This window comes from Mobula hypostoma, chromosome 10, assembly GCF_963921235.1.
Source record: "Mobula hypostoma chromosome 10, sMobHyp1.1, whole genome shotgun sequence".
In the NCBI taxonomy this organism is placed as follows: domain Eukaryota; kingdom Metazoa; phylum Chordata; class Chondrichthyes; order Myliobatiformes; family Myliobatidae; genus Mobula; species Mobula hypostoma.
Genome location: NC_086106.1, coordinates 109,465,804 through 109,486,950, shown reverse-complemented (window position 1 = coordinate 109,486,950; position 21,147 = coordinate 109,465,804).

The following is a 21,147-nucleotide window of genomic DNA, read 5'->3' as shown; positions in this document are numbered from 1 at the left end:
TCCTTGATGGTAGTGATGAGAAGAGGGCATGTCCTGGGTGATGGGGGTCCTTAGTGATGGATGCTGTCTTTTTCAAGCAGCACCTTTTGAAGGTGTCCTTAAAGCTGGGAAGCTGGTGCCCATGATGGAGCTGGCTGAGTTTACAACCTTCTGCAGCTTTTCCTGATCCTGTGTGGTGGCCCCACCAACCTAAATGTTGACACAACTAGTTAGAATACTCAACTCAAAGTTCAAAGTAAATTTACTATCAAAGTAGGTACATGCTACCGTGTACTACTTTTGAGATTTATTTCCTTGCAGACAGTTACAGGGAAAAGGAAATACAATAGAATTTCACCAAAAAAAAACTATGCAGTACATAGAAACATAAATACACTTGAGTTGTGTCTCCAAATAATTTCCAAGAGATCAGGTTTCTGACACTGAAAGTCTCCTTAACCTGCAGATTCAGGCACTTGATATTCACATGATAAGGTGAAATTATAAAAGCAGAACTTATTGTGGGGAGATATCAAAGTTCATTGATATTTTCATAGGGAAATACAATGAGACCAGAAAGGTGGCAAATAGTCATTATCTCATGTCGAATCCAGTCACGCAAAGAACTGTTGTTTCCTCTGCTTGGAGAAGAGTATAAGCCAGCACTTAGCAGCTCTGGATTACTCAATCAGGGACCAATTTGGCACATGGCCAAGTGGTTAAGGCGTTCGTCTAGTGCTTTGAAGGTTGCTAGTTCGAGCCTTGGCTGAGGCAGCGTGTTGTGTCCTTGAGCAAGGCACTTAACCACACATTACTCTGCAATGACACCGGTGTCAAGCTGTATGGGTCCTAATGCCCTTCCCTTGGACAACATCGGTGTCATGGAGAGGGGAGACTTGCAGCATGGGCAACTGCTGGTCTTCCATACAACCTTGCCCAGGCCTATGCCCTGGAAACCTTCCAAGGCACAAATCCATGGTCTCATGAGACTAACGGATGCCTATATAATTTCCAGTAGTGGATAGGGAGGGGGCGGGTGAAGTGAGAAGCTAGGATGTGATAGGTGGAGAATAAGGAATCTGATAGGAGAGGAGAGTGGATAATTGAAGAAAGGGAAAGGGGAGGTACCAATGAGAGGTGATAGGCAGGTGAAGAGAAGAGGGGAGGTGATAGGCAGATGAGGAGAAGAGAAGAGGTAAAAGAGGAGCCAGAGTGAGAAACGGAAGAAGAGGGAGGGGGAAAGGGGAAATTTTACCATAGGTGAGAGAAATCAATATCTATGTCATCAGGTTGGAGGCTACCCAGACAGAATATAAGGTGTTGCACATCCAACCTGAGAATAAACAGTAGACATTTTGAGCAAATGGTCTCAGCCCAAAATGTCATGTTTATTTCCCTCCATAGATGCTACCTGACTTGTTAAATTCCTCCAGCATTTTGTGTGAGTTGCTCAAGATTTCCAGCACCTGCAGAAGCTTTTGCATTTATGAGTCATTAGCTGTGAAGGAACCAAGCTAATGGAATTCATTCATAAGTTTGCTCTGAATGAACACCCTCCCAGATTTATTTTTGATCTATGTGGAGGCCAGGGTGTTTCCATTTTGGCTCAGTTTCTGTAGAACTGTAATTCCAGCTGTCATGACAATGTGCCCGCAACCAGAGTCAGACAATTCTGCACACTGAGGTACGTTCTTCGACCTCTGCAAAGAGTTCACCGAGAAATATCATTTTACTACGCAGAAAACTTTAGATCAAAGACCCACATCAATCGAATAAGATTCTAGGCACTTTAAAAGGGAAGGGTAAATTCAACATCACTGATAGTGTATGTGGGGATACTGTTGTCAATTCTTCCACGTCTATTGATGGGAATCCACAACTACAGCAACTTGGTAGTGTCTGCCAGTTTCACGACTTTCAGCATCCAGCCTGCACTAGCCGCGATGTTGACTGGCTGAAGACATCAATATTATGAGCATCTCACTCTAATTAGACTTCACCTGCACTTCTTTAAGTTGGTATTGACAGGTTAAAGGTAGGCTCCATCACTTACTAGAGAAGGGCATGTGACTGAGGCAAGTACTAGTAACTATACCAAAATAAATGAAGCTCTACGGAGAGATCAAAATTGAAGATACACTGGTTTGTGTATTGCGCGTTTACCAAGTAGGTCTGGATATTTTTAGGAATAAAAATTCCTAAAATTAGGAATACAAATTTTGGGATATTTACTTTTGAAGTTGACCCAGCTGGTGGCGTAGTGGCATCAGCATCGGACGTTGGGACGAGAGGTCCCGAGTTTGAATCCAGCCAGCTCCCCTGCACGCTTTCCATCTGTGCAGGGTTATGAGCTGGTGATCTCTTTGGAAACTCACCCGGCAGAAGGCAATGGCAAACCACTGCTGTAACTTGCCTCGTACGCAGTTCCCCACTACATCAGAGAGGCGTGGAGGGACATCGCCCACTAACCGAAGAAACTCCAGAAGCGACGTACCTTTCTTTTCCCACTTTTGAAATTAATTAAAAGGATAACAGATTCATAGACAGTACGTTTGCAAAGGTCTGGGAAAGGATGTAGTGGTCCTTGTTGATATTGCACTAAACAGCTATTTAATGCAGAACTCTGTGAGCCCACAATAGGAAAGCTGCATAATATGCAGAAGAACACCACACAACATGCCAGCAAGGACTCGAACACATTTCGACAGAAGTACCATGGTTCAGATTGGTTGGATCAATGTCTGGTATAGAGGAGCCAATGCACAGGATCATGAGAGGTTTCAGAGAGTTATAAAATCAGCCAAATCCATCATGGCCACAAGCCTCAACACTATCAAGGACACATTCAAAAGTCAGTGCTTTGAGAAGGCAGCATCCATCAATAAGGACCCTCACCGTCCAGAACATGCCCTCTTCTTCAAGACTCGGGTTCATTTACTATCAAAGATTGTATAAATTACACCACCTTGAGATTGGCTTGCTCACTGGTAGAATAATTTATACATTCTTTGATAATAAATAAATCTTAAATATTGAATCTTCTTATTACGACCTTTAAGGAAGGGGCATGTGAGCCTGAAGACACGCAATCAACATTTTAGGAACAGCTTTTTCCCAGCTGCCATCAGATTTCTGAATGGTTCATGAACCACAAACGCTGTTAGTCTTTTGCATTTTTTATTTAACTTTCTATTGTAACTTACAACAACTTGTTATGCCTGCACCATACTGCTGCCACAAAACAACGGGCCTATGTCAGTGACAATAAAGCTGATTCTGATACTGACTACAAGGCCCGTGAGGAAAAGTTCAGCATAGTGACGGTGTATGGCAGCACAGACTTCATTATAGCTTGCTGCCTGTACCCATATGAAATGTGTAGCACAGCCATCACCTATGGTCTCACATAGTTTTTTCTCATATGATGTTGGAAGCTGTTGGGGTAGTGGTTAGTGCAACACTTTATAGTGGCAGTGTAAAATTGGGGTTTGACTTAGGCGCTTAGGAGGATTAATGGTGCATAATGGCAACTCCTTTGTCTGCATCTTCGGAAACAGCTCTATTTCCATCCTTAATATCTCTATTTTTCCCTTTCGGGGTTCTTTTGAAGACCTTCACCTGGAGTTACACACCGACAACGGTTCTTTGTGGGAATAGGACCCGCCCTCGGTTTCATGAATGGCCGTTATTCAGTGCGCCAAGGGCTCAGCTCGCCTTCAGAGGGCCGAGATCTTGTGGCTCTGGAGACAGGCGGAGCGAAGGTCGGTGTCCAGGGAGGAGACCAGTGTGTCGTAGGAGATGGAAGGTCCAAGGCTGTGTGCCCAGAGACCCAGAGACCCGAGACCTTTGGGCACAGAGCTCAGGAAAAGCAACGCAACGGACTTCTAACGTCGTAAACTAGTGAGTTGTTTGTTATGTCTCCCCTCTCACTGTGAAACGAAGACATCTCTTTCTCCCTTATTAGGGAGAGAGAGAGCCTGTGGTATGTCGAATACTGGGTGAACGAGTAGTCTTTGGGATACTGTAAGTTTGTGTCTTTGCTGTCGGTTTGCTGCCACTTATGTGCAGGAGGGAGGGGAGCTGGGGGGGACATTGGGGTTCTAACATTTAACTGTCATTCATTCTTTGGGGGCACTCCTCTATTTTCGTGGATGTTTGCGAAGGAAAAGCATTTCAGGATGTATATTGTATACATTTCTCTGACATTGAAACCTTTGATTCCCACCACTTGTACCTTCTCCCTGGCACTTGTGTGGTTTTCCTCGAGGTGCTACAGTTTCCCCCACGTTCAAAAGACACGTAGTGAGCATGCTATCCTGACTCCAGAAGCGTGGCAACACTTGACTTGTGCTGGCTTTTAGAGCATTCCTATCACTTTTATTCCCTATTCACTTCCCTTTATTTTCACCCACCTATCTTATCAACGACTTCCTCCCAGATCTCCTGGCGCCCACCTACACTAGGCACAAATTAACCTATCAACTTAGTATGCATCTGGCCAGAGGGCGGTGAATCTATGGAATTCATAGATGGTAGTAAAGGCGAGTCATTGTGTATACTTAAAGTGGAGATTGATGGGTTTTTGATTTTTGAGGGCATCACAAGTTACAAGGAAAAGGCAAGAGAATGAGGTCAATGGGGATAATAAATCAGCCATGATGAAATGGCAGAACAGACTCAATGGGCCGAATGGCCTAATTCTGCTCCCCTGTCTTATGATCTTATGGCCTTTGGGATCTGGGAAGAAGCCTGACCACAGAGGAAAGGGGTAGGTGGCAAGAGGTTTGGTGAACGGATAACCTTTGTCACCCAGGAGCAACCTTATGGTTTGGCATAATAACTCAAATGAAGGCATTAATTTGTATGATTTGTTGCCTATGAACACACATCAGATACAGTAGATGCTGAGCAAGGCCAACTTCCTCCTGGCATCCAGCCATGCATCCTAGAACATGGTCCTGGAGCTATATGATGTATTGACGTTTAGACTCTGGAACAGTTCCAAGTGATATAGCCCCAATATTTAACAAATAAAAAGGACAGCAATACCAGGGAATTATGCACAGTTTAGCCGGACAAAAGTGGAGAAGGAGCCTTAGGCAGGTTGAGAATGCCTGAAGTGGCACAATGGCGAATGTCATAATGACAAGTTCAAGTTAATGTTCATCCACTGTGAGCCCCTCACTTGTCCCAAAGTGGAACTAAGACCAGGATTTCAAATGCATACTTAAATTCTGGTAGTGGACAGAAGCTGCGATTGTGATGATTAGCGTTCAATAATTGTGCCCTTCGAACTTCAAGAAGCCTCTGATGAAGTGTAAATATTTTTAAAACTTCACTCGTGTCATACATCATCAGGTATTGCTGTCACTGAGGTATCTACACTTCAGTCATTCACTCTCCTTTACTGTGTCCCATCTAATCTCGTTATGTCAATTTAATGATTCTGCAAAAATTCCATTACCACTGCATTCAGTACTTACTTTATTCAGGAAGAAACCAGGGCTCCATGAGCCAGTCCTCATTAGGGATTGGTGGTGGAGCGGGTCAGTAGTTTGAAATTCCTTACCATGATCATATCAGAGTTTCTATCCTGGGACAAGCATGTAAGAGCCATTTCAAAGAAGGCACTGCCACACCTCTACTGTCTTAGAGGTTTGTACAGATTTGGCATGTCACTTAAAACTTTAACATACATCTATAGCTGAACAATGGAGAGTATCCTGGCTGGTTGCATTATGGCCTGGTGTGGGAACACCAATGCCCAAGAGTGGAAAAGCTTACAAAAAAATAGTGAATACAGCCCATTCTATCTCAGGAAAAGCCCTCACCCACCAATGTGCACATCCACAAGGAGCACTGCCACAAAGAAGTGCAGCATCCATCATCAGGAACCCCCACCAGCGAGGCCATAATCCTTTCTCACTGCTGCCATCAGTAAGGAAGCACAGGAGCCTGAAATCTCACTCCACCAGGTTCAGGAACAGTTATTACCCTTCAACCATCAGGCTCCTGAGCCAACATGGATAACTTCACTCACCTCAACTCCAAACTGACTCCACAACCCATGCACTCTCTTTCAAGCACTCTACAACTCATGTTCTCAGTTTTATTAATTTATTTGTTTGTTTGTTTATTTATCTATTTATTTATTCTTATTGGGCACGTGGCCAAGTGGTTAAGCCATTGGACTAGCGACCTGAAGGTCATGAGTTCGAGCCCCAGCCAAGGGAACGTGTTGTATCCTTGAGCAAGGCACTTAATCACACATTGCTCTGTGATGACACTGGTGCCAAGCTGTATGGGTCCTAATGCCCTTCCCTTGGACAACACTGGTGTTGTGGAGAGGGGAGACTTGCAGCATGGGCAACTGCTGGTCTTCCATACAACATAGAAACATAGAAACATAGAAAATAGGTGCAGGAGTAGGCCATTCGGCCCTTCGAGCCTGCATCACCATTTATTATGATCATGGCTGATCATCCAACTCAGAACCCTGCACCAGCCTTCCCTCCTTACCCCCGATCCCCATAGCCACAAGGGCCATATCTAACTCCCTCTTAAATATAGCCAATGAACTGGCCTCAACTGTTTCCTGTGGCAGAGAATTCCACAGATTCACCACTCTCTGTGTGAAGAAGTTTTTCCTAATCTCAGTCCTAAAAGACTTCCCCCTTATCCTCAAACTGTGACCCCTCGTTCTGGACTTCCCCAACATCGGGAACAATCTTCCTGCATCTAGCCTGTCCAATCCCTTTAGGATTTTATACGTTTCAATCAGATCCCCCCTCAATCTTCTAAATTCCAACGGGTACAAGCCTAGTTCATCCAGTCTTTCTTCATATGAAAGTCCTGCCATCCCAGGAATCAATCTGGTGAACCTTCTTTGTACTCCCTCTATGGCAAGGATGTCTTTCCTCAGATTAGGGGACCAAAACTGCACACAATACTCCAGGTGTGGTCTCACCAAGGCCTTGTACAACTGCAGTAGCACCTCCCTGCTCCTGTACTCGAAGCCTCTCGCTATAAATGCCAGCATACCATTCGCCTTTTTCACCGCCTGCTGTACCTGCATGCCCACTTTCAATGACTGGTGTATAATGACACAAAGGTCTCGTTGCACCTCCCCTTTTCCTAATCGGCCACCATTGAGATAATAATCTGTTTTCCTATTTTTGCCACCAAAGTGGATAACTTCACATTTATCCACATTAAATTGCATCTGCCATGAATTTGCCCACTCACCCAACCTATCCAAGTCACCCTGCATCCTCTTAGCATCCTCCTCACAGCTAACACTGCCGTCCAGCTTCGTGTCATCCGCAAACTTGGAGATGCTGCATTTAATTCCCTCATCCAAGTCATTAATATATATTGTAATCAACTGGGGTCCCAGCACTGAGCCTTGCGGTACCCCACTAGTCACCACCTGCCATTCTGAAAAGGTCCTGTTTATTCCCACTCTTTGCTTCCTGTCTGCTAACCAATTCTCTATCCACATCAATACCTTACCCCCAATACCGTGTGCTTTAAGTTTGCACACTAATCTCCTGTGTGGGACCTTGTCAAAAGCCTTTTGAAAATCCAAATATACCACATCCACTGGTTCTCCCCTATCCACTCTACTAGTTACATCCTCAAAAAACTCTATGAGATTCGTCAGACGTGATTTTCCTTTCACAAATCCATGCTGACTTTGTCCAATGATTTCACCGCTTTCCAAATGTGCTGTTATCACATCTTTGATAACTGACTCCAGTAGTTTCCCCACCACCGACGTTAGGCTAACTGGTCTATAATTCCCCAGTTTCTCTCTCCCTCCTTTTTTAAAAAGTGAGGTTACATTAGCCACCCTCCAATCCTCAGGAACTAGTCCAGAATCTAACGAGTTTTGAAAAATTATCACTAATGCATCCACTATTTCTTGGGCTACTTCCTTAAGCACTCTGGGATGCAGACCATCTGGCCCTGGGGATTTATCTGCCTTTAATCCCTTCAATTTACCCAACACCACTTCCCTACTAACATGTATTTTGCTCAGTTCCTCCATCTCACTGGACCCTCTGTCCCCTACTATTTCTGGAAGATTATTTATGTCCTCCTTAGTGAAGACAAAGACTGGAGAGCAAAGACTTTCCAGGCGCAGATCCATGGTCTCGCAAGACTAACAGATGCCTTTACTTTACTATTCTTATTGTTATTATTGTTATTATCTGATTTTTATTGTATTTGCACAATTTGTCTTTTGCATGTTATTTTTTATCAGTCTTTGTGTGTAGTTTTTTATTGATTTTATTGTCGTTCTTTGTTCTACTGTGAATGCCTGTAACAAAATGAATCTCAGGATTGTATATGGTGACATATTCATACTTTGATATTAAATTTACTTTGAACTTAGAACTATTTCTGGGCTTTATTAAGATCCATTCTATATATGGACCCTGAACAGATGAAGCAATGGTTAGAAGTAAAGAGTGTGGATATGATATCAGTGTAAAGGATCCCACTGATTATGAATGATTTATCTTTATTATTTGCTGATGGTGATTCAAATGTTATAGTAAATACCTTTAGTACAGAAGCAATAGTGATTCAATGCAATATGTTATCTACCACTATAACTAAGCAATTCTATATTCTAGATTATTTCTTCAATAATTTTATGGTGAATTATTGTGCAGAGAAGGTTTTTGAAGAAAGTAGGCTTATGAACTAGGGAATAAAAAATCTGTATAAAAGACTGAGAGAAATGTGGGATCACTCATTTTCTGAATATCATGGCCAATATAAACCACATCAATTTTCAGACTAAGCAATTGTCTTTCTCATGATTTTCTTTGAAAACCATACCCTCTTGGTCAGTGATCAAAACATATTATTAGTTTGGTTTAGTATGACCATGTGTTCATTCTATTTTCCAGCAATTTTTCCAAATGTTTCTATTCAGGCAGATTGAGTCCAATTAGTTCCTATGCTGATATTTATTTTTTAATATTTGGCTCAATGAGGTGAAATAGTATAAGGTATTTATAATAACAGGAGAAGAATGTAGGCCACCAACAAATTATAATTCATCACCTTCATGTTGGATATCGGTAGTCCACATTACCAGTTTACTATTAATAACTGTGCTGGGAGCCAAACATATCAATATATCAGCTTCTGACTTCTATGCTTTGATCTCGATTTCAGAAAGCATAAAGCGTTCACCCACATATGAATGGGTGTGTTGCAACAGTGCGCAGAAATCAGTAATGTGCCATCTGATGATGTGTAGAACTTCCACTTGTACAAAAGCAAAACTGGGTGTAACTGGGTGCAAAGGACTGCTGGGTGTTAGTTCAAATGATTCATTCAGACCAGTCCTTTCCGTATATGCTGCTTGACCGGCTGAGTTCCTCCAGCACGTTGTGTGAGCTGTAGCATGGTAAACGTGGAAATGAATGGGTACCTCAGGCACAAAATGGATCTCGTTAGCTTGTTAGCCTCTAGTTATTGGATGCTGATTCCCAACGTGAATTCAGCGTGCTTGTGCAGAGTTGAAGAGTAAATCAATCTGGATGTCTTGTTGAAAGTGAAAATTACACAGTGTGCATGTCCACTGGAAGTGTGCACTGATTTAGCAATGTTCCAATCAGAAAAAGGAAACGACAGCACCAGTAAATACTCATCAATACTATTTTATCAGTTAGGGATCTTCCCAACTTTTTACTATTCTGGTTTAAATTCACACCAAGAGCACTAGAAATGTGCCCAATGTGTAACCAGCTCTGCTTGTATAATTCCCTCCTGACAGGAAATCACTCCCAGTAATCCAAGAATCTAAATCCAGCCATTATGCACCTCCTTTTCAGCCATGCCTTCATCTGATCAATTCTTTTGTTCTGTGCTCACTAGCATGTGATGTTCTAAATAATCCTGAGATTACGGCCTTTGAGATTCTGCTTTTTAAATTAGTTTCTACCTATGTCACTGATACCAAACGTAACACAACCACTGGCTGTTCGCCATCCTGCACAATGGCACCCTTGACCTTGGCACCAGGGAGGCACCTGTCACCCTAGATTCTCATTCAATTCCCCCCCCCCCCAACCTGATGCCAAGGTCAAGGATGCTCTGCTTACAATTGGATTCCCGGTCACTATAAACCTCCTGGTCTTTTGCCACCATCCTGAGCAGCAGAGCCATCTGCAGTGTCACAAACCTGACTGCTACTGCTTTCCTGTGAAAGGCTAATATCCTCCGCCTTCTATTCCTCCCTCCCAACAGTATCCAACGAAGTGTACCCTCCTTGAGATTGGCATAGCCACAGGGGACCGCTGCACTACCTGCCTTTGTCTCCTACTCTGGCTATGGGCGAGGGAAATGCGCTAGAGTAATTCTAGGCAGTTTCTAGAGTAGGTTACATGGTCGGCACAACATTGTGGGCTGAAGGGCCTGTAATGTGCTGTAGATTTCTATGTTCTATGTTCTAGCTGGTGGTCACCCGTCATAGCCATCTCCAGTGTGATCACCCCACTAGGTGTGTAACACATAATCTCCTTAGCATTGTGGATGCTCCACAGTGAATCCATCCCCAGTTCCAGCAGTCAGTCAGGAGCTGCAGTTGAACATATATCCAGCACACATGGTCAGCAGGAATGAAGTGTCTAGTTTGAAATCGATTCAGCAGGCCAGTTGACTAGTCGCTCCTAGCCCCTTTGGAGGTTGAGTTTACCTTACATTTCTTGCTGTCTTCTCTGCTGACTATAAGACCATAAGACATAGCAGCAGAATTAGGCCATTCAGCCCATCGAGTCTGCTCTGCCATTCCATTATGGCTGATGCTGAATCCCACTCAACCACTTACACCTGCCTTCTCGCCATATCCTTTGATGTCCTGGCTAATCAGGAAACGATCGATTTCCGCCTTAAATATACCCACGGACTTGGCCTCCACCGCAGTCTGTGACAGAACATTCCACAGATTCACTACTCTCTGACTAGTTCAAGTCTGACTTACAACTTAGGCTTTCCAAGGTCAATTCTTGTCTTTATTTTCTTGACTCAGACTGCAGACAGCAACTCCCTTCAATTATTCACTAAAGATTCAACTTGCCTGAGTTCAATTGGTTTTAATAAAGGAATTCTTCTCTTGGACTTTTGATGTTTTATTTCACATTCTGGCTTTCTTGCCATGTGTCGCCTTGGTGGTATTCTTCTGGATAAATAGCTTGGCCACAGATTTTTTCTCTTGCCAAAGTACCCCACCCAACCAACAACATTTTATACTGCCTCTCTGTCCACACTATTTTCTTACTGTCACCTCTGCTTTGCTGACTCCATCTGGAAACATTTTTCTCCAGCTCCTGCAATCCCAAACCTCAAGCAAACAGTGGGAAATGAGCTGGGAGAACCTTCCAACAACTTGGCAAGTTCTCTGTTAATCTATCTTTTCTTACAAATACAGTAACTTGCAATTAGAATTAACGATGACTTTCTGATTTTGTTGTACCTCACTTGGGGAGGTTCAAAGAAAGTCAAAGGTCAAATGCACTCAGTGGCCAGTTTATGAGGTACACCTGTACACCTACTCATTATCAACCAATCATGTGGCAGCAACTCAGTGTAGAAAAGCATGCAGACATGGTCAGGAGGTCCGTTTGTTGTTCAAATCAAACATCGGAATGGGGAAGAATTGTAATCTGAATGACTTTGACCGTGGAATGATTGTTGGTGCCAAATTGTTGGCTTGAGTATCAAAGAAACTGCTGAGTTCCGAGAACTTTCACACACAACAGTTTCTGGAGTTTATAGAGAATGGCAAAAAAAACAAAAAATATCTAGTGAGCAACAGTTCTCTGGGTGAAAACGCCTTATTAATGAGAGAGCTCAGAGGAGAATATCTAGATTGGTTCAAGCTGACAGGAAGGTGACAGTAACTCAAATAACCACACGTTACAACAGTGGTGTGTAGAAAAACATCTCCAAATGCAGAACACATTGAACCTTGAAGGGGATAGTGGATGGGCTAGAAGCAGCAGAAAACTTTGAACATACACTCAGTGATCACTTTGTTAGATACAGGGGGTACAGGAGGTACCTAATAATGTGGCTACTGAGAGCATATACCGTTTTTCTTATACAACCTAGAGTGACATGTGATAAGTGTAGTTGACTAAGGCTCAGGAACAGGTGAAAATAATTGGAGAACGGCTAATGGAGAAGCTTCATATTGATAAATTTAGGCATTCGCATATGCTTTCCCTGTCACCTTCTTTATTAGGAAAATTTCAAGGCTAAGTGGACCAAGAAGTGGCAGAGAATGAAACAACTCAAATCTTAAAAAAGACTGAAAGCACAAAAGTCACATAAAAGAAAAATAAAGAAAAATGGATGTAGATTATTGCCATAAGGTTCAGGTAATTAAAACGTGTGAAGTGAAGCCTAATTTGCTCTAAGGTTCTGATGGGTGGTGGTTGTCGATCATATCCAATGATGACAGGGAACCTGTTCTGGAGAGTCTTTAAAGAGGAAAAGCTGTTGCATTGGGGCATTTCCATTCTCTCAACCTAGGAATTACGAGTCCAGTGGTACGGACAAGCGTCACAAACGGGCACCTTCCTTGGCTGCAGTGGATGACCATGTCTTCTGTGCCTTGTCATGCCCTTCACGCTCCATGGAGCGTTGCAGTACCACCTTCCTGGCCGTTGGATCTCACTGTAGATCTCATCCGCCCAGTCCGCCAGAGCTGACTTCACATGCTAGCACAGGCATGTCCCTATCTCACTGGGGTACATGGCCATCAGCTATCTTCACCCGGTTTAGCCTGCCTGCTGAAGTGGCGTACCGGGGTGCGGCCGCTGTCACACGCAAACAGCTACTTGGAGCTACAGGTGGGAATTGAGTGTCCGGTGGAGACCAAAAGTGAGTGAGCTGCCCTGGAATGGGCACAACAAGCCCCTTCACCACAGATGCTACCCTTCCCTGGAGGGTGGTAAAGGTAGGGCAAATGAAAGCAGGCTTTTTCTACTGAGATTGATTGAGACCAGATCATCAGTTAAGGGTGAAAAGTAAAATGTTTAAGCGGAACACAAGGGAGAACTTCAGTCACAGGGTGGTGAGGGTGTGGAATGAGCTATTAGCGGAAATGATGGATGCGGGATCAATTTCAACATTTATGAGAAACCTGGGTTAGTACATGGATGGGAGAGGTGTGGAGGGCCATGGTTTGGGTGCAAGTTGATGGGACTCGACAGAATAATAGCTTGGAAAGGTGTAGATGGGCTGAATGGCCTGTTTCTGACTGTGGTATTCTGCGAATCTATAATTCTTACATTAGGATGAATTATTTTCACATTTCCAATAATTTCTATATTTATTTATGTAAAGTAACCTACTGCACTGATTGTAAACCTTAAAAATATGGATACAAATAATTCAATAATAGCAAGGTTAGTGACCACAGATCATTTGACTTAAATCATGGCATAATTTGTCAATTATAATCGATCACCATAGAAGGGAGTCTATAATGCACCTGAACCCAGAACACTGCCTCTTTTCACCATTTACAACCCTGCAATTTCAATTTCATTAAACCATGGAATACCCAGTTTAAAATTATTTGGCCTGCAGTTGCTTTACTTTCTATATAATACAGCTCCCCCAGAGAGAAGAATTTGCAGGCCACATTTATTATATTACTTAATAGCTCCAACTATTTGTGCACTCGCAAGGTTGCTAGTTTTACCCTAATTCTATAGGTTATATCTTTCCTAAAGTTACGTCTGCATGCTGCAAGCAAGAAAACAGATGTAACTAAGTGATTCAACTCAGCATATGTTCAATTAGGTAATAATGCCTTATGAACATACATGTTTAAGTTGGATATCAATTTCAAAGTCAGAGTTAATTTATTTATTTTCTTCATGTGAAAGTATGTTGAATACTTCCATCTGCTTTGTAAAAATTAAGAGGTAATTTCTAAAATCCACAATTCTAAACCAAATTGCTTTCATATGGATCACAACGAATGCAGAAATATGAAGTATTTTGTTTTGTAACCTCACATTTCACACATCACTTGCTGAAGTTTGAACAATGTGGTTTCCAAGGGAAAAACATAAAGAGGCAATTGATATCTGCCATCATTCCCATTTTACAGAAAAACGTGCAATATATCCACCTGTTTCCTGAACTTAAATCCTATTTTTTTAAAAATTCTGGCACAACACCATTAAAAGGATGACTTGAAACAATCAAACTTGGAATTGCCTGTTTTCAAATGCTGCCAAGCATTGGGATAAATTCTAGAATATATTATACAGAGAAAGCTTAAAAGGAAATCTTGGTTTAAGAAAAAACATTAGAATAGCAGGTCCAATAGTCCAAGAAACTGGACTATGCAGACAACATCTGTCTGAAGCAGGACATACTTATTAACTCACTGGTCTGTTGTTCCTTTGGGGAAGGCAGTGACAACGATTGACCCATTTTGTCTGGTAGCAAAAAGAGGTGAAAAAATTGAAGAGCAGGAGTGAGATGAAAGTCTTTTTGTTCAGAGTTGTGGGTGGGTAAGTAGGTAGAAAAGCAGCTCTTTACATTTCCAACAATGTCAGCTGTTTACTCTTCTCCATAAATGCAGCCGGATTTGAAAAATGTTTGACCAATTGATTGAAGTTCTTTGAAGAAGTGATATATGCTATGGAAAAAGGAAATTGAATGGATGCATTGAGACTTCCAGAAGGCAATTGATACAGTGACATAAAGGTTATTGTGGAAAAATAAATGTTTATTGCATAGTTGGCATGGGTTGACAGGTTGGTTAATAGGAAGAGAATGGGCATGAATGGGCCTTCTTTCTCTTTGGTTGGACTCATATTGGTTCTAGGACCTTGACTTTTTGCATCTTATATTAAATGATATATTTAAAGGCACCAAAGATATGTTTTTGAAAGAAATAGATAGGAAAGGAAGTTGTGAAGAGGATGTAAAGAGGCCACAAAAGGATGGAGATAGGTTAAGTGGGTGGACAAATAGAGTACAGTAGGTAACGTGTGAAATGAAAACACATAACGCTAGGCTTCTATTATAAGGATATTAAACGGATCTCTTGTATGATAAGATGGCCTCTTGATCTCACAATCTACCTTGTCATGACTTTGAATCAGAATCAGGTTTAATATCACTGGCATATGTCATGAGATTTGTTAACTTTGCAGCAGCAACAAAAAGCAATGCATGATAAATACAGAAAAATAAAAAAATGAATTACAGTAAGTATATACATGTATATTAAATAGTTAAATTAAGATAAGTAGTGCAAAACAGAAATTTTAAAAAGTAGTGAGGTAGTGTTCATGGGTTCAATGTCTATTTAGAAATCATATGGCCGAGGGGAAGAAGCTGATACATATAATATGATTGAATTCATACTGCAATTTGAGAAGGAGAAGACTAAATCACACGTATCAATATTGCAATGAAATAAAGGGAACTACTGAGTCATGAGAGAGGAGATTGCCCAGGTGGATTGGAGGAGGATATTGGCGGAGAAGTCAGCAGAGCAGGGATGGCTGAAGATTCTGGGAATAGTTCACAAGGTGCAGGATAGATAAGTCCCACAGAGGAAGTTTTCAAATGGCAGGCGTCGACAACCGTGACTGACAAGGGAAGTAAGGGCTGCATAAAAGCCAAGGAAAGGGCATATAAAGTAGCAAAAGTGAATGGGAAGTTGGATGATAGGGAAGCTTTTAAATTCCAACAAAAGGCAACTAAAAAAGTTATAAGAAGGGAAAAGATGAAATATGAGGGCAAACTAGCCAATAATATAATGCAGCATACTGAGAATTTTTTCAGTTATATAAAGAGTAAAAAGGAGATGTGAGTTGATATTGGACCACCTATCATGGTCCCTTCTGGCAATCCCCCACCTTGCTATTTACCACAGGAATTGGACCTCAATCACCTCAATTAATTTCCAATCATTCCCAGGTTCCACTAACTACACACACCCTCTTCCCATCAGAAACTGCAGGATAAAGACCCTGTGATCACAACAAGAAGTTGCCAGTTTGTTGGTTGACTTGTGTATGATTAACTTTGTTCCATGGGTCTTAGGACTATCAGTTCTAAGTCTAGCATTGTTCCTGAATTTGCTACTAAAACCAAGACTCCCGGTAAAGACTTTCTTGGACACCAGTTCCATGCTTGCTATGACTGTAATGCCTCCCGTACTTGGCCTCTGTGCCCGTGTTGAGCACTTGGGTTTGTTCCACTGCCATGTCCTTGCAACACCACTGGAAAGTGGCACTGGTAATGTAATAATGAGGGACGAAGAAATGGCAGATGAATTTAATGGGTATGTTGCATCTATCTTTACTGTGGAAGACACTAGCCGTGTGCCAGAAGTTTGTGAGTGTCAATGAGTAGGAGTGAGAGCCATTGCTGTTACAAAGGAAGAAGTGCCAGGCAAGCTCAAAGGTTATAAGGTGGATAAGTCACCTGGACCAGATGGACCACATCCCAGAGTCCTGAAAGAGGTTGCTAAAGAGATAATGGAGGCGTTGGTCATGATCTTTCAAGAATCACTTGATTCTGGCATGATCCCGGAGGACTGGGGATTGCAAATGTCACTCCACTCTTTAAGCTTTAAGAAGGGAGGAAGGCAAAAGAATGAAAATTATAGGCCAGGTAGCCTAACCTCAGTGGTTGGGAAAGTGTTGGGAGTCTATAAATAAGGATGAAGTTTCAGGGTACTTGGAGACTAATGATAAAATAAGTCAAAGTCAGCATGAGTTCTGTAAAGGGAAATCTTGCCTGACAAATCTACTAGTTTTTTGAGGAAGTAACAAGCAGGTGATGTTGTGTACTTGGATTTTAAGAAGGCATTTGATAAGGTGCCACATATGAGGCTGCTTAAGAAGGTAAAATCCCGTGGTGTTACAAGAAAGATACTGGCATGATAGATGAATGGCTGGCGGGTAGGATACAATGAATGGGAATAAAGGGGGCCTTTTCTGGATGACTGCCAGTGACAAGTGGTGTTCCTCAGGGGTTAGTATTGGAACCGCAATTTGAAGAGAGGGCAACAAAATGGCAGATGGAATACAGCGTTGAGAAATGTCTGATAATACATTTTGGTAAAAGGAACAATAGTGCAGACTATTATCTAAATGGGGAGAAAATTCAAACACCGGAGGTGCAAAGGGACTTGGGAGTCCTCATGCAAGACTCCCAGAAGGTTAATTACAGGTTAAGTCTGTGGTAAAGAAGGCAATTGCAATGCTGGTGTTTATTTCAAGGTGAATAGAATATAAAAGCAAGGAGATAATGCTGAGTCTTTAAAAGACACTAATCAGGCCACACTTGGAATATTGCCAACAGTTTTGGGCCACATATTTCATTGTAGAGAGTCCAGAGGAGGTTCTCAAGGATGATTCTGGGAATGAAGGGGTTAACATATGAGGAATGTTTGGCAGCTTTGGTCTGTACTCACTGGAATTTAGAAGAATGTGTGTGGGGGGGGGGATCCCATTGAAACCTATGTTAAAACACCTTGATAGAGTAGATGTAGAGAGGATGTTTCCTATGGTGGTGCTATCCAGAATTAGAGGGCACAGCCTCAAAACTGAGGGGCAATCTTTTAGAACACAGGTAAGGAGGAATTTTCTTAGCCAGAGAGTGGTGAATCTGTGGAATGCTCTGCCACAGACTGCAGTGGAGGCCAAGTCCGTGGGTATATTTAAGGCGGAAGTTAATCGTTTCCTGATTGGTCAGGGCACCAAAGGATATGGTGAGAAGGGAGGTGTATGGGACTGAGTGGGATCCAAGATCAGCCATGATGGAATGGCAGAGCAGACTCGATGGCCTGAATGGCCTAATTCTGCTCATATGTCTTTTGGTCTTATGGTCTAAGCTGTTCATGAATCGCTGAGTGTGTGCCTTCAGGCTTCTGTACCTCCTCCCCGATGGTAACAATGAGAAAAGGGCATGTCCTGGAACATTATGGTCTGCATAAACTGCACTTTCTCTGCAAGTGTAACACTATAATACCTTTCCCTTGTACTATGTCGATGAACTGTTCTGAGATGATCTATATGGATAGCATGCAAAACCAAGTTTTCCACTGAACCTTGATATGCATGACACTAATGAACCAATTACCAACTGTCCATTTTGTCAGGAATATTAAAAAAAGCATTATATCTTAACAGTGAGAAGTTGCAGAGCTCAGATTCGGAGGTACCTAGTATTCCAGTGCATGATTCATAAAGGGGTAGCTTCCAGTTACAGTAAGTAATTGGGAAAGCTACCAGAATGTCATTGTTTATTGCTAGTGGAATGGAGTACAGGATTTAGCAGATTATTCTTTAGTTCTGAAGGACATTGGTTAAATATATCTGGAGCACAATATTCAAAAATGACTTTCTTATTTAAGGAAGAACATTAATCCTTTCAGAGCAGTTCAGAGAAGATTTGAATGGGTGTGGTTGTTTCTTGTAGGGAGGTTGGGCAGGCTAAGCTTTCATAATATGTACTCTTTGAGTGTGCTTTTTTTTGTTTAGAGCTACAGTGCAGAAATGGGCCCTTCTGGTCCAATTACACCCAAGTGACCAATTAACCTACTAATTCGTACATCTCCGGAATGTGGGAGCAAACCAGAGTATCTGGCAGATACTCATGCAATCACAGGTGTACGTGCAAACTTCTCACAGACACTGGTGCAATTGAACCCCAGTCACTGGCACTGTTACGCTAACTGCCACACTTCTATGGCATCCCAGTTTTCCCCTGCCAAGGGGCTACAGTAAGCCATGGCTGAAGGTGTTCATGTTGAATGTTGATCACTGGTGGATGACAGCTGGACTGGCAAGTGGATTCCTTTAGTTTCTCCATGAGCTGTAACTTCAGGCAGGAGTCAGTAGTGGGGTTATTGTCCGCACCACAATGTAATCATGTTTGGTGTGGCTGTAGTGCCCCACTTATTCAGTACATAGTAATGTATAACCGTGGCTCCACCCATTCCATATTTACATTGCAGGCAGAAGCTGAATGGTTAGGTCTTCAAAATCATTTCTGGACACTGACGCAGAGCAGTCCTTGTACCATTGCATCCCAGCATCCAGACTTTTTGAAATAAATTGGAAGATGTGTAACCAGATAGTTTCCCTTGAAATAAGCCTACTTCATTGTGGGTGGGCAATGGTTTCATACCGCAGGTGTTCGGGGTTAACCATGACCTTTTCAAACTCTCACAGCATGACCAAATTCCTTCCCACCATACAGAGGACAATATTCAATTATACTTGCAATCACGGAAAGCTGACACGTGATGCACTATCGATGGGGTAGGACCAACACTTCCGAACGAACTTAGGGAGAAATTCAACATTGACTGCTGGTGTATTCACCTCCAGTGAATTCAATGTAATTAAATCAAAGGGGCTATTGTAAGACTAGAAGACGTTACTTTTAAAATAAATTTTGCATGAGCAATCAGGGTGAAATGCTTCCCATCATCTTAAGGTACAAGTATTGGACCACCTTGCATGTTCATCTATCTCAAAAGAAATATTAATAAAAATTCAGACATTTTAAGGCTCCAGTTGAAGCTCAAACCTTTTGGTGAATGTTAATGATTGTGAAGGTGGGGGGTTGAGTGCTGAAGAATGTGGCATATTTCCACTTAGTACATCCTGCACTGTCAATTTCAAGCACTCTCAGATCAAATGTATCATGTTACTTGGCCTAATGTAGCGTAAAACTTCCTTTGCTCTGCTCCATGTTATGCCTTTAACACAGGTCTCAGAAGAGTACTTTCAAGTACACATTGCATCAGTGTGAATTCTCCATCTCCCACAGCAGCTATTGTTATTTCCTCTGTGCGAGATTGATCGTTTACTCTGAATTGTGGACAGATTGTGCTTTCCAGACACCGGCTTTAGAGTGATCAGACTAATTCATGTAAGACTCTTACAGTCAGTGTGAGAAGTGCTGGTCAGCCCATTAGTCTGGCTGTTTTGAAATCCCAGTCCCTGAGGTGAAGTTCAGAGTGCTAAACCACTACCTGCCAAATGATCTGCATCATTGTGCTCTTCAACCACAAATGTAATAAAAATAAACTCAAATCATTGTCAATGATCACAGATCCTGTCAAGAGTCCATTAAATAGAGGAGTCCCATCAAAAATCCAGTTGATAAGCCTCAATTCCTGAATCAATTACAGCAGCAAAATGTCACTATGGAAACAGAAGTCACAAGCTGGAATAACGCTTGGTCAATAATTTTGAAGGATCATTTAATCTCCCCATTCTGCTGTTCCCAGAGAGGAGAGCATTAGAAGTGTGGCCTGCAAGAACACGGCATCGATCCCCTGTATAATTGCAAACAGAATGATATACCTGGAAGAGCATGAACGCTAAATTAATTCCAAAAGGTTGAGAATCATTAGAGCTCTCTACTCGAGCGAGCTTCATATGCTTTGGTATTTAGTACCCAAACCTTTGGGTGTGTAGACCCCTTCAAGACCTCCGAAAGTATTGCGAACCACCATGTACCAAAACTTAATCTTTACCCTCAGAACTGTTGTGATAGCTCTGTTGACCACAGCTGGGAAACATGAGTACATACAAGGCTGAGATCGAAAGACTTGACGGCACACTGTGGGAAATGGAAATCTTACGAAGTGCTGCACGAGAAGATTTGATCTTGTTACTTGGAGATGCAGTCTTGCCAAATTTTATGATCTACCCCTCCTATCTGGTATTTTTATTAATTTGTAGAGTACGATGTCACCGGCATTTATATTCACCCTTAATTGCCCCTGAACCGACTGGCTCACTAAAACGTCACCATATTGTGGATCTAGAGTCACCTAAATTACTTCAGTTTAAATTCCCCCACTGCCGAAGTTCAAAGTAACCTTATTAACAAAGTACATACACTCAGTGGCCACTTTATCAGATACACCTGATCATTAATGCAAATATTTAATCAGCCAATCATGTAGCAGCAATTCAAGGCATCGAAGCATGTAGACATGGTCAAGAGTTGTTGTTCAGATCAAACATCACATAATAGGGAAGAAATGTGACCACAGTGACCTTGACCGTGAAATGATTGTTGGTGCCAGATGGGGTGTTTTGTGTAAATCAGAAACACCTGATCTTCTGGGATTTTCACACA